At 45.9% G+C, this 14660-nt stretch overlaps 1 protein-coding gene across 8 annotated transcripts in view; it reads right to left on the reverse strand.

Annotated features, from left to right (window-relative positions):
- The window catches only part of WNK2 (WNK lysine deficient protein kinase 2), a 647264-nt gene that overhangs the window by 370538 nt on the left and 262066 nt on the right, over positions 1 to 14660 (reverse strand). The gene's annotated exons all lie outside the window — the stretch shown is intronic.

Here is a 14660-nt window from a genome sequence, read left to right on the forward strand (position 1 = left end):
ACAATGAGGTAATGGAACAATTTGAAATGTCGTGGGAATGGAGTTCATATGCTTTAGGTTTTTTATTGTGCAATAAAACCAATAAGACAGATTAAAAAAGATACCAAGACCAAACTAATAGTATTTATGTGAGGGTAGATTGAGTTAAACAAACAAATTATATAGCAGAAGTATTTATAGAATGGTGCTGAAGTCCTTGAACGGAATATGGCAGCCATCTTAAAGTGTCGTGTAGGACACGGTAATCTATATTTGATGGTATCAGGTGATTGAAAATCATAGTATGAGATACTGAAAACTGAATGTCTGCATGAGATCAATGACAACATCCTTTCTATTTGGGGCACACATTCTGCAGTGTTGTGGCAGACGGGGTTCATAAGGAAAACGGGCATAGGCATAATGTCCTATGAAAGAGATTTGGAAACGGAGACAAAAATAGTCAGTGATTCATAACCAAATTGTTAATGGAAAAAGAAAAGGGGGGAAAGAATATAAAAAAATGCCTGCCCTTTTTAATTGAGTCGATAATTATCTTTAAACGTCTTTAGAATGATGATTATATTTGATCTATATAAACAACTTATTGTTAGATCAACAGCGGCATCACAAGGTGTTACATGAGGGATACCAATGGATGCCTTTCAACTGCTGAATTAAGACCCTTAGTTACATAGCGTATCAGCACTACTATCTAGCAGCAGCCAGGTACCCTGGGAGTCAGAGCACCTCCACCTTAATATTTTAATTTCAAGCAATGGCTGAACTCGTGACGTGCATGCCCAGGTGTGGGTTCCGTGCTCGCGGTGCTACGATTTGTTGTGAGGACGCCAAAAATTCCATGGGACAATGCAAATAGTATTCACGCATTAAAAAAATTAAATACACGAAATGCCAGACAAGCAGTTTTCTCTAAAAAAATATCAAAGCACTCGGTGTCGAGGTTCAGTAGGCAGAGTGGAGATGCAGGGGCTCTAAGAAGGGGGTGAAAAAACAACCAAGCCTTGTTAACATGTAAAGGGTCTTTTAAAGACCTGTGAAGTACTCGGGTGCCCTACCAACCATGCCACAGCAGCTCAAACACTGTGTGTGTGCCCCCCCGGGAAGCTGTCTCAGCCCAGGCTGACAAACACAACAGGAAGGGGGTGGGGGGAGGGCTGAGATCCCATTTCAGAGCAAGGCACAAATAAGAAAAAGTTTGTGGATATGCATGTTAGTCTGCTTGTCTGAAACGCATATGCGTTTATTAAATAGTTTATTCTTTTGAAAAGCTCCTTTTAAAAGCCGAGCTCTTTTCAGGGGGGGAGGTCATTGGACTGTCAGCTCCAATCTGTACTAAAAAGGATGCTTGGTTACCCAGCTTCATACTTTGGCCCTGCCCTCTCCAGCCACATAATGCAAGTGGCCCTAACAATACCTTAGCACTCAAGTTACCATAGGCTATTGACTTTGACAGTGCTTGTTGCAAAAGGCAGCCAATGAAGATGATTGAGATGGGGCGAGGTGTGTTGGCCAAATCAGCCTGGCAGCCGCATTCTGTATGATCTGCAGCCTATGGATCAGGAAAGCAGGAAGCCCCAAATAAAGGTGTTAAACCCTTTGTTGGCTCCTCTTACTGCAGCAGCAGTGGAGTTGGGGGAAGGAGTTGGCCTAACGACTAGGGCGTTCGACCTCGAATCTGGGAAACCGGGTTAGAGTCTGGGCAATGACGCTGAACATACTGTGATTCTGGGCAAATCACTTAATCTCCCCGGTGCCTAAGAAAAATGAATGTGTTCTCATGTAATGCAACTGGTGCTATGTAAAGTGCTCGGATACCCGATACCTTCGGGTCAAGTTCACCCTATATAAAAACAAATTCACAAAAAAAAAGCAGTCATTTAGAGCTTTTGATGTTGGTAAACTATCAGTCTATGCAATTCAAATGTATTAGACACCCACAGATGTAGGTCAGAACTGTGCATGAATCAAATACAAAAAATACTTTATAAAACGTAGACAGACTAAAAACAACCGAGTTTGTATCCAACTTCACCTTTACTAATCTGGCTGCAAGTTACAGTCTTTTTTCAAAAAGGGCAACGAACTTTACAAATTGAATTTGGGCTGTGCAAGTACAAATAACGAATGGTCCCCATCGCCCTGCACAGGGATTTCTTACCACTGTGTCAAAAAGAAAACATTACTGTCAAGCTCATCATGCAATTGTCCAGAATTGAGCTGCCACAAATGGATTCAGAAGGGATGCCAGCTTCCATATCGCAGTATCTCGAGGCTTTCCTTGAGTGGGTTGAAGTCCAGCAGGAGGTTGCCATATTCTATTAAAATCAAATCCCATTCTCCTTCAGGAGGCCACGGAAACAGTGATCACAGTTCATTTTGTTGGAAGACTTCATCTACATTATCCCAAGGGATTAGACCCGGCAGTCTGCTCTGCCACTGTAATCGCAGTAGGAAGCTTTTAAAATATCGGAAACTATTCACTAGTGGTATTGGGGGTTTGTGAACCACTGAAAAACCCGCTGAATGAAGTTACACTGAGATTGTGAAACATATAAGCAGAAAATATTGTGAGAATATTTTGCAACACGCCGCCAGATAAAGGTCTAATAAGTCTAACACTCCTAAGCAGTTTTTCCCTTTTTCAGTATGTGTCCATAATACAAAATTGAAGGCTAGGAGTAATGACTTGGACAATGTCCATTATGACCACCAAGAAGCAACAGGGTGGAGCGCAGACAAGGAAGAACGAGTAGGCCATCGCACAGAGAATTGAGCTTACGATAAAAAATGAGTAGTTTTACTGGACAAAGTAGCTTGCTTTTACTCCAGTGTCCAGCCACCCTCTCTTATTTTCCATTGTAGGATTCCTAAGAATTAAAAAGGTGAGTGTCAGTGTGAGTGTCAGTGTGAGTGTCAGTGTGAGTGTCTGTGTGAGTGTCTGTGTGTGAGTGAGTGAGTGTCAGTGTGAGTGAGTGTCAGTGTGAGTGTCTGTGTGTGAGTGAGTGAGTGTCAGTGTGAGTGAGTGTCAGTGTGAGTGAGTGTCAGTGTGAGTGAGTGTCAGTGTGAGTGAGTGTCAGTGTGAGTGAGTGTCAGTGTGAGTGAGTGTCAGTGTGAGTGAGTGTCAGTGTGAGTGAGTGTCAGTGTGAGTGAGTGTCAGTGTGAGTGAGTGTCAGTGTGAGTGAGTGTCAGTGTGAGTGAGTGTCAGTGTGTGAGTGAGTGTCAGTGTGTGAGTGAGTGTCAGTGTGTGAGTGTCCGTGTGTGAGTGTCCGTGTGTGAGTGTCAGTGTGAGTGTCAGTGTGAGTGTCAGTGTGAGTGTCAGTGTGAGTGTCAGTGTGAGTGTCAGTGTGAGTGTCAGTGTGAGTGTCAGTGTGAGTGTCAGTGTGAGTGTCAGTGTGTGTGTCAGTGTGTGTGTCAGTGTGTGTGTCAGTGTGTGTGTCAGTGTGTGTGAGTGTCAGTGTGAGTGTCAGTGTGAGTGTCAGTGTGAGTGTCAGTGTGTGTGTCAGTGTGTGTGTCAGTGTGTGTGTCAGTGTGTGTGTGTGTCAGTGTGAGTGTCAGTGTGAGTGTCAGTGTGTGTGTCAGTGTGAGTGTCAGTGTGTGTGAGTGTCAGTGTGTGTGAGTGTCAGTGTGTCAGTGTGTGTGAGTGTCAGTGTGTGTGAGTGTCAGTGTGTGTGAGTGTGAGTGTCAGTGAGTGTGAGAGTGAGTGAGTGAGTGAGTGAGTGAGTGAGTGAGTGAGTGAGTGTGTGAGTGAGTGAGTGAGTGAGTGAGTGAGTGAGTGAGTGAGTGAGTGAGTGAGTGAGTGAGTGAGTGAGTGAGTGAGTGAGTGAGTGAGTGAGTGAGTGTGTGTCAGTCAAGAGGTCGAAATGGGAGCTAGGTACTAAGGACATAATTATTTAGCCAGTAGCGACTGCTACTGAGCACGGCTGGTGAAACGGAGCGTAGGAGGGGAATACACAAAAAAAAAAGGAGAACTTACCTGGGTGCCGCCGCCGCTCCTCCGTTGTAGTCTTCTTGCAGCAACAGAACACACATACCTTCCCAGAATCCCCCTGTCCAATCACAATGCTGCCTTACAGCAGCGCTCTGACTAAGGCGCTCAGATAGGTGCTTGGGGGCTGGGCATGTTCCCCACCAGGCTGTGTAACGCAGCCTGGTGGGGAAGATGCAAAGTGCACAGGATTGTTTGTCTTGCCCAAGAGGGCCAGTCATGCGCACTTAAGGAGTGTGTTTAACACTCCTTCCCCTGCTCCCTGCACTAGACAGCCGACCCCACCCACCCCACCTCTCACCCCGGCAGGATGGAAAATGCAAATAATACGTTTGGTTATCATTTTCGTTTTCCTTTATACACTGCTCGCAGAGCAGTGGGGCGACGCTCCTCCAACTTAGCGGAGGAGCCGCCGCTGTATTTAGCCACAGATATTTAATAAAAGAGCCCGAGTGGAACGAGCACCAGCTTTTGTGCTAGCCTCCAACACACATTGCATTGAGAAAGTGTTGCGTTAGGAGTACCCCATGTGGCTGCTCTATAAATCACAGCTGTCATGTCACGTGCTTCAGTGTAAGGTGCGTATACATTTTAAACATAAATAAATAGGATTTGTATAGTGCAGCTTATCACCCGTGAGGGTTTCCAGGCACTGTCCATAGGCATGGGGAGATTAAGTCTGAAATGGCTGAGAGATAGCCCTTGATAGTGCCCAGAGCAGAGCCCTACTGGGCCAAAAAAAGGAGGAATAGAAGGACCTCTGAAAGGGGGGACAGAAAGGTGATCCACAGACTTTGCTCTGCACCATGCTACAAACTTATTCCACCTGCCGGCGTATACAGTCTTAGTGGAGGGACGCCTGGCTGCCAAGATTACATCACAAACCTCAGGAGGCAGGTCAAAAGACGTCAACTGCTGCCGCTCAATCTCCACGCAAGGAGGTGGAGGCTGGACAGGTTCGGGTGGAAAACTGTGCCCTGTTGCTACGACAGAAGATCCTCCCGAAGAGGCAGTCAGAGCATGGGAGCGATAGCCATGCTGAATAGCTCGGGATACCATACTCTGAGAGCCCAGTCCGGAGCCACAAGAATGATTTGGACCCAGTCGCGCTTGATCTCCTTCAGCACTCTGGGTAGAAGTGGTATAGGCGGAAAGGCATATAGTAGACAGCAACTCCACTCGGGACGAAAAGCGTCGCCTAGTGAGTGCGGCCTTGGAAATTCCAACACGCAGAACTGATGAAATTGCGCTTCTCTTCGATGGCGAATAGATCTGACCAAGGCTCTCCCCACTGCTGAAAGAGACCTTGCGCCACGTCCGAGTGCAGACGCCATTCGTGATCCATCATGCACCGGGGGCTTATTTCGTCCGCCCTGGCGTTCAGAGAACCTGCCAGGTGTTGAACCACCAGGGAAACGCCCTGATGTTCCAGCCAAGTCCAGAGACGCAGAGCCTCCTGACAAAGGGTCCACGACCCCACCCTGCCCAGTTTGTTGCAGTACCACATGGCGGTGGTGTTGTCTGTGAACACCTGCACTACTCTCCCCTTGACAGAGGGAAGAAATGCCTTCAGTGCAAGTCGGATCGCCCGAAGCTCCAGAAGGTTGATATGGAGCCGGGACTCCGCTAGAGACCAGAGTCCTATGATCTCCGCCTCTCCCATGTGGCCGCCCCATCCCAGAAGGGACCAGTCTGTCACCACTGTGTGTTCCGGTTGGGGAAGGGAGAGGGATCTGCCACTGACCCAATCGCAATTCGTGAGCCACCACTGCAGTTGTCGTGCAGTGCCCTCCGAGATCTGGACGTGACCGGACAGGTTGCCCTGATGCTGTGCCAACTGGAACTTCAGGTCCCACTGCAGAGCCCGCATATGCCATCTGGCATGATCCACCAACAGGATGCAGGAGTCCATCAAGCCTAGTAGCCGGAGGGTCAACCTGACTGAAACCCGGGATAGAGGCTGAAAGATCGGATTCATAGCCCGAATATTCCAGACTCGCTGTTCGGGAGGATAAACCCGAAACTGCGCCAAATCCAGAACTGCTCCAATGAAGAGGAGATTCTGAGAGGGAGTCATGGTGGGCCTGAAAGGTCGGACTAGGAAGGCTTTGCAGTGGACTGACCCGCCCGCTGGCCCCCAGAACCGCCTCGACGGTTCTCACGTCCGCGCTGAGGAGGTTGCTGCGCAGGCCTATGGCTCTGGAACAAACTTGTTGGGGCACCCCTTCTGTGGCCACGAAAGGAGCAGAAGGCGGTGGAGGGCGAGTGGCTGACAGGCCCAAGGACTTGGCCGTAGCCCTTGTCCTTAAAGCGCTCCATCCGCTTTATTGCCAAAAAGGCGAATGCCATCAAAAAGCATGTCCATCAAAGTGTTCTGGACATCCCCCGAGAAGCCAGTTGTTCTCAGCCAGGCGTGGCGCTGAAGCGCCCACGTCATGGAAATCGCCCTGCCCAGCGAGTCGGCGGTATGGAGCCCACAACGAAGTTGAACTTTGCTGCGTCTCTCCCAGCTGCAACAGCTTGGGAGAGTACTGTCCGTGCCTCCTCCGGACAGTTGGGCAGCCTCTACGCAACCGTATCCCACCGAGTGGGAATAACGGCCCAAGAGGCATGCAGTGTTCACCGACCGTAGCCCTAAGCTGGCAGATAAAAACAGCTTTTTGCCAAGCTGCTCTAGCTTCTTGGATTCCCTATCCGGAGGTGCGGAATGGAACGCGCTCTGGGAAGCAGAGGCGTTGGACAACCAGGCTCTCAGGAGTGGGGTGTTGGGAGAGACAGATGGGGTTCGCCCAGAGATGGGCGATGGCATTGGGTCACGTTCCTGTCCACAGGAGCCCCTGTGTTGGGCCTGGACCAAGTGCCCAAAAGGACGTCAGAAAGGGAGTCATTAAACGGCAGCAAGGGCTCCGAAGAAGTCACCGCTGGCTGAAGCACTTCTGTCAGGTTAGTCTGGATGGCCACTGTAGGGATTTCGAGATGGAGGGCCTCGGCTGCCCTACTTACTACCACTGCGTAACTGGCTCCCTCCGCCGTAGCTACGGTAGGAGAAGACAGCATGCCAAGGTCAGATGAGGTGTCAAGACCACTGGCATCCCCCAAATCCTCTGCCCAGTCCGGATCATAATCACACTGTTGTGTGAGAGGGTCCTTAGACCCCTCCCAGTCCTCCCCTTCCTCCGAAGTCTGCGAAACAGGCTGAAAATAAGGAGGACGGACATAGGGGAAAAATGGCCCCATCGGTGTCTGAATCGGTGCCGAGCGACGCCGATTCGGCTCAGTGTTCGGTTCAGGGCTGAAACTGGGGTTGACGTTGTCTCGAGGAGCAGGCGATGTTGGAAGTAGTGCCGGTTTGGTCGACGTCAGTCGAGGTGTTATAAGGTCATCCGGCGTCGACCGGGGTCCGATCCCGGAAAGTCCTGTGGCGCCGGAGCCATCGGTGATGCCGGGGCCGGAGTCGCCGGCGATGGAAGGATAGGACCTCCAGTCGGGCCCATGGGGCCCGTAGGCGCACCGTTGGGGCCAGATGGCCCAAAGAGTCGGGCCATGGCAGCAAGAAACTCTTGCACCTGAGCAGGTGTCGCCGACGGACCTGGAAATGGTGGGTAGGGAGCCGGCGACATCGCAGGCTCCGCCGGAGGCGTGGGGGTGGCACCAACTGCACCCTCAGCCGCGACAGGCGAGGGGAAGCCAAGGAGTGACTACGCTTCTTTGACTTGTTTTTGGAATGCTTCTACTTACCTGACCCCGAGTGCAGAGACTTAGATCCAGAGGAACGATGGTGACTGCTCCGCGACCGGTCCCTCTACCTCCCACAGGACCGGGATCTTGAGCGGCACTGAGCCGACTGCCGGATTTCCAGCAACTTTCGGAACCGCTCCCGCAAAGTCTTCAGGCCATGGCCCGGCAGTCGGGGCACGACTTGGAGTCGTGGTCGCGCCCCAGGCAGTAGAGACACGCGGTGTGGGTCCGTCACTGACATCATGCGGTGACAGTCCCCACAGTTCCTTAAGCCGGGCATCCCTACGACACCAGGAGTCGATTGACTCCAAGAATATGAGACAAAAGGCCTCGAAAAAACGAAGTCAAAAGTGACTGGGGGGGTAGTTGCTCTTCCCGGATCTGCGCTTGCTGGTGCGGAAAAAGAAAGAACTGATGTCAGCCCTCGTGGGTGCGTCTAAGTAGCTCCAGCGAAGTCATCTCGGTGCCGACGATGCCAACGACGCACGCAGAGCCGCACGACGACGCCTGACGCGCAGGGGTACTGCTGATGAAAACTTTCCGGATCCAGTCTGACACCTGGGGGTAATTCTAAGGTGAGGAATCTATCACTGCGTGTTTCTTTCAGATAGAATATTCACTATTAGTGTAATAAAAAATGGAGTACATTAGCTGGAATATGACCCTATCTGGAAGCTAAGGTAAGTAAAAAATGCTGTTAAATGTATGTTATATGCATACTTGCCAGTAGTGTGTTTATGTGCGTGAGTGTGTATGTGAATGTGTAAGCATGTTTGTGAGTCAAGGTAAAGGCCAAATGGCGTGTAATATCACTTACGCTACCCCTGGCTTCTTGGTAAATTGACGTCCATGGACAACTTCCTCGCCCCCGAAAAAGTACATTCTCTGGGTATGCTCCGAGAATCTGGAAAAACATCCCTGTATTCAACACGAATGACCCACTGGTGCTTAATTTGAGCCTGCAATTTCCAGTCAGCACAGGCACTTAATCATCAACAGGGGCACCATTAAGGACATATTCATTTATGGTAGGCACGGGTAGATTGAGTGATTTGCCCAGAATCACAGGATGTTGAGCCGACGCCAAGACTTGAACCTGGTTCCCCAGCTCTGCAGTCAGCAGCTCTGGCCATTATGCCACAACCCCCCCCTCCCCACTGTCATGGGTAGTAGTTGGTTCTGTTTTAGGTAGCACTAACAGGAGAAATGGGCTGGTGCAAGCTGCCTCCTGGCAAGAGCACAATCACTTTAAAAAAAATTATACACAAATTAACCACTGGCCCCAACCCTTCTCCAATTTAACAAAAAGCTGAAGACACGCCTCTTTAAAGAGCACTACCTCACAACGAAGTAACAGTCCATTCAACTCATAAAACCCAGCCTCCCGTCTAAAATCTACTTGATTGTATCATAGCTTTTGTCCCTGCACAGTGATAAACTAGCCAAAAAGGCTGTTGATCACTTTAGAAATAGAGCCATAATACATTCGAAATCTTTAGCAAAAATGATATTGTCCTAAAAGGTAATGCACTAAACTGCTTTAGTACTTCTTTTACTGCCAGAGTCTACAACACATAGAACTCAATGCAGAACCAGACTATCAAAGTACAGGGTCTAATAAAATCCCGGATTTATTAAAACGGATCCTTTTTCAGATCGACTTCCAGCACGCAAGCGCACTGCACACTTAGCCGCGTATTGATTTTTCAATTTACAAATCTCCTGCAGCATCTGTACGATCCCAGGGCTCGGTATTACACAGGCTGCTTTGCTTGATCGATAGCTTGTACATCTCACAGCTAAGCGAATTCCAAGTGGCACATTATGTTTGATAAACCTGAGAAATTGTGCAGGCTCACAGAGCTGGCACTAGTATGCTAGCTTTACGATGGTGTAGAATTCAATCTCAGCCTCTTTAGGGATGAGGCACACGTCGACAATGCTCCATTTTGAGCTTACTGGACAGCATCATAAATCCCTCTTAAAATTTGTCGCCATGTGACAGCTCACAAGCCTCATGGTATACTTGCAGCACACTTTTCCAGTCATTACCAGGTGCGAGTCAAAGGGATCTGTGGTTGGGGTGGACCTTGTTGTGTGAAAAGATTACTGTACTGAAAGGTCCCATGTCACTATAGAGTAAAACATGACCACAGTTCCCTTCCAGTTTTTTCTGAAATTAAGGCAGTGAAGCTCTAAAAGTGCCCTCCTCCTAGAACATTATTCAAACAACAAGCAGTAGTATTTAAATAGCTCCCAGAAGGTGGGAAATAGATGACCAGATGTAACTATTAGATTGTTGGGAAGCACAGACTGCTGACTTTTTCTACACCCCAAATTTGACTCTGCAGAGGTCCGAGACCTATTTATCTGCTTAGGGCATTGCATGCTTCTATTCAAAATACCAACCCTTACCTCATTTTCCCATCACACTGGAGTGATAAGAGAAGCTTAGCACAGGCCAAACCTACTAGGATGTACACGAGGATTTTGTTTTCTAAAATTACACCTAGGTGACATTGAACCACTAAATACGGACTCTACCAACATCGTGGTACAACAATATTGAGGGACAAAATATGAAGAGGTATGTGCATGTTGGGAAGTATAGATGTGATATTCTCAACTCCACATCTAAGTACCTTGAAGATATATGTAGAGCGTAGTTACAGATTTGTAAAGTTAGGCATATAAAATGTAGGGACCTGTCAATTTCTGTTGTGTCCCATTGATACTGTAGTTTCGATATTCAGGAGGCACACTGCTAACTAAGATGTCGGATGCATATTATCTGAGAGTTTGTGCCGCAGAAGTGTGTTTCTTTTCAAATGAATTTGCCAGAGTCTGGTGAGGTAAGGATAGTAATGGTCCTCCTTATGAAGCCCTGAATGGAGTTTCCTCTCCTTGAGATAGCTAAAAAAAAACCTCCGTCAAGTTCTCCCCTTTCAGGCTACAACTGTTTTTTTGTAAATATTCTTTTGGAGTTAGTTACCAAAATGTTTCAATTCTATGAACCTGAACATAGTCATTGACAGAAACGATATACCTTGTACAAGCCCTTATAGATCCCAGATTTGCTCCAGGCCAGACAAAGGAGCAATTGAGCGAGTTCTTGCACGCTTCACACCACAAAGACCCCTAATTCACTTACTCTTTTTACTCCTACTCCCGGAAAAGCAATATTTCCACATTCCTTGAAATCCCCAATAAGGCTGGTAACAACTTTTCCAGTTCAACTGGCAACTACACTTAATTTGTAGCAGAGGCATGAGAGGTAGAACATTAGCCTTGATTGTATAAATCTCTTAAGGGGAAGTTGTCCGTCCTATTCTTGCTGCTGGGCAAAGAGTCAAATTCTACTGCTCACAATAAAGACAGCCTCCCAAAGAGAGATGGAGGACCTCTGTTTTTAAAATAAGGAAGAAAGGGATCAAAGATCCCTTGCTAGGAAATAAGGATTCTGCTGGTGTGACTAGGGTTTAGGCACTATTCAAATTCAAAATTAGTTTAGATTACCATCTTATCCTCCATCTTCTGAACACAGATCAATAGGAGGACTGGAGCCGGAGTCCATCTGAGCAGAAAAGGAGCTGTAATATGCCCATCCATGCTCCTGGATCATCATTGTGATAGAAGTGTTTGTTCATCTTATATACAGCACTTGGAGCCTGAAGAGTAGGAGGGACCCATACCAGGGGTATTTGTGGGGGAATAGCAGGCAAGATGGTGCCAAGTACTACTCTGGGACTTGAGTAAAGGAACATAGAACATTTATTTTTTGAACCAATAATCTAAAAAGGTCTAGGGACACTTGAAAGTTTACATGTGCTGAAAAGCTGCATTTCACCATGGATTAAGAGACTTGTGGCAATCCACCTCTCCCCAGGCCCTGTACAGAACACACACAACTGTTCAGTTGGCCGAATTAACTGCATTGTTTTTGTGATTGAGTGTCAGTATACCTCTGTGCACTGACCCGATCCACAAGGTGTCGCAGAGAAAAGAAACCACCATCAACAAAGATCTAGAAAATACTCAATCAGAAAGAGCTCTGGGAAGAAATTGGGAAAAGAAATGTTAACTCCAGCAGTAGACAACTGGATCAATGAAATGCAGTCTTGTAAGCTTGCTTGGGCTATGGCATAGCTTTCTGTGGAAACATCGTAGCACAGATTAAATCTTTATATCTTGTCTAATCCTCATCTGACTTACCCATTTAGTACAAAGATGACGAATTCCAATAAAAAATTACACGAAGATGAATCTATCCCCACTGTCAATATTTTAAAAACCTCTATGCAAGTTACAAAAACTGCATTAAATTTGTTTTATTTTAAAAAGCATATGAAAAATCAAATAAAGATACATTAGAGTGTACGTATTTTAAGGGTTGCACCACAGGGAAAACAGGTAAACAGTTATCGACTTTTCTTGGAACGGTTTAATAAAACCGGGTCTTTAAAATGCTAGAGTGGGTACAGCATCCCAAAAAATAGGATTTCATTAGAAGGTGTTAAATATAATTATTGTGAATTCATAATAAATAGGGCCATCATGTCTAGTGTACACTAAGAAGTTTGGAGGGAAGGAAGGCAAGATTTGGACTGTGGGGATAGAAGACAAAGGTTCATGGGTGAAAGGGAAAGGGCACAGAGACAGAGGTAGGCAGTGATGCAGTGAAAGGAGAGGGGGTGCACGGGGGCTCATAAAATAGAAATCAAGCAGAGTGGAGAGACAACCAACTCTTAATATCAAAGTTGAGATTAAGATGTTCTTTTATACATTATTTGCTGGACGTAAACCCAACCCTTCCCAAAGAACTCTAGTGCTAAAGTTAGACTACCAATATAAAATCCTCAGAACATGAACTAGAAATGAAACTTACACACACACATTAATGTTTCTTTTTCAGAGTCTAGTGTGACATCTAGCTAGCCTTCAACTGCATTTCAGTGTAGTAAGGTAGAACCATACTGGATCCTAATGCAGCCTCAAGCCTAAGCACACAAGATGTATTTCCTTAAAACATATGCATTAAACAGCGAGCCGAAATACAGTGCAATCTCATTAGAATGTAGGAATTAGAGCTTCTTCTGTAACCTATACATTAAAACATGGCTATTAATGCAGAAAACAAAGCTCCAAGTGTGGTTTGATGTACTGATAATAACAACCCACGAAGAGACATGCAAGTTTACAGTCTTAACAGCTGATATTTTGTAAGGTAGACAATTTAAAAGAATGCCTTATTCAATAATCCACTCCCTACCACAAATAAATACAATACATCTTGAAAACCGCCTCACTGACTTCTAAAATGATAAAAGGATTGTGATTGGAGTTGTATGCATATGGAAGATGCAGTAGAGGTTACTATTTATATCAGTTACAACATTTTTCACTAATAATGTGTTACACAAACGTGAACTTCTTTCTACTGTCTCCAGAAACCAACACCATTTTAAGATGAGGCAGCCCTTCACTCCTACCTTCTGAAACACAAAATTAAAATAAAAGCACCAACCATTCATCCATGCGAGTCTCCATCCACATGCTGGAAACACGCTACAAAGTAAAAATGCAGGTCACTTCTGAGAGGTGGTCTACAACTCCACCACTTGCTAGACAATGCAGAAGAAGTCAGAAATGCAGCAGGGCCAAGGGGATAATTTGAGAGACACTCATCTACCACAACTGTAAGAACAGGTGTCTCCAGCCAGTCAAGCGCAAGCTACCACCAGTTCGCAGACACCGTCAAAGTAGCTCACAGCCTGGAGTTCATTTTTAAATAAGCAAAGGGCCACATGTTTCATTTACAGTAAGGGAAGAATGAGTTTGTTTTTATCATCAGGCTGCAGGTAGCAGGGCCTGAGAATGAGCAGTGCTCAGTCAGAGTTATGACCCAGGCTGGAGCTGGGGCACAGAGGTGAAGAACTGAATCATTGAGGTGTTTAACTCTTAAACAAAAGACCTTGTTACCTCAAAATTGAAGCATGAGATCAACATGATGTTTCTGAATGATTTTAAAGAGGAGAAAATTAAAAAGAAAAGTTACCTTAATGATTAAGATAGCTCTTCATTTTAATTTTCTCCGATTTCAAAGTGTCGCATTTGTAAACATCAGGCCTCTCAATAGCTAGTAGATGCTGTTATATTTATAACTGAAAAATAGTCTTTTTTTATTGGAGAAATTTAAAGTGAGGAAAAATATTTCTATGAAACATTAAGTCTTAATGTCTTTCTCCACTTTCAATTACTTCATGTTTTATGAAGCATGTTTCTTCACTTTAAATTCCTCTCATTTAAATAAATGGCAAATATGGCACAGGCCAATGGAAGCAAGGTGCCTGATATTTGTAAGTGGGATAATTGGAAATGGGAGAAAATTTAAATGAGTTTTATGGAATCCATATAAATAAAGTTCTCTTCAGTTTCAAGAGTTGCCTTTGCACACAGCAGACATCTTGCTCCCAGTGGGTAGTAAAACACTGTACCATATTTATAACTGAGAAATACAGCCATTAATTTAGGTGGGAGTATTTTAAAGTGCAGAAAAATGTTCCATATTATGAACATTTTTGCAGAACAATTTTCTGCACTTTAGAATTCTCCCATAAAAAAAATGTTTGTATGTTTGTGGTATACATGCAACATTGCAACATATTGTGAAAGGTATGTCCTGTGCCTCAAGTACATACGACATGGGCTCTCAGTCACTCATACACAAATACTATTCATATGCACACATGTTCATACATCCCCAAAGGCAACACTCTCGCTGACATATATGATAGCCCTGTCATAGTGCCCCTAGTCAAAGTTTTTTGTTCAAACAATACTATCTGGCTCTATGGACATTGGGGTTAAAGCCAATGAAGTTGGGCATGGGGGTGTCTGGTAACTGCGCAAGTTGCTTAGTCTTCAGTAGCTTTCA

The sequence above is a fragment of the Triturus cristatus genome, chromosome 9 (assembly GCF_964204655.1).
Source record: "Triturus cristatus chromosome 9, aTriCri1.1, whole genome shotgun sequence".
NCBI classification, from domain to species: domain Eukaryota; kingdom Metazoa; phylum Chordata; class Amphibia; order Caudata; family Salamandridae; genus Triturus; species Triturus cristatus.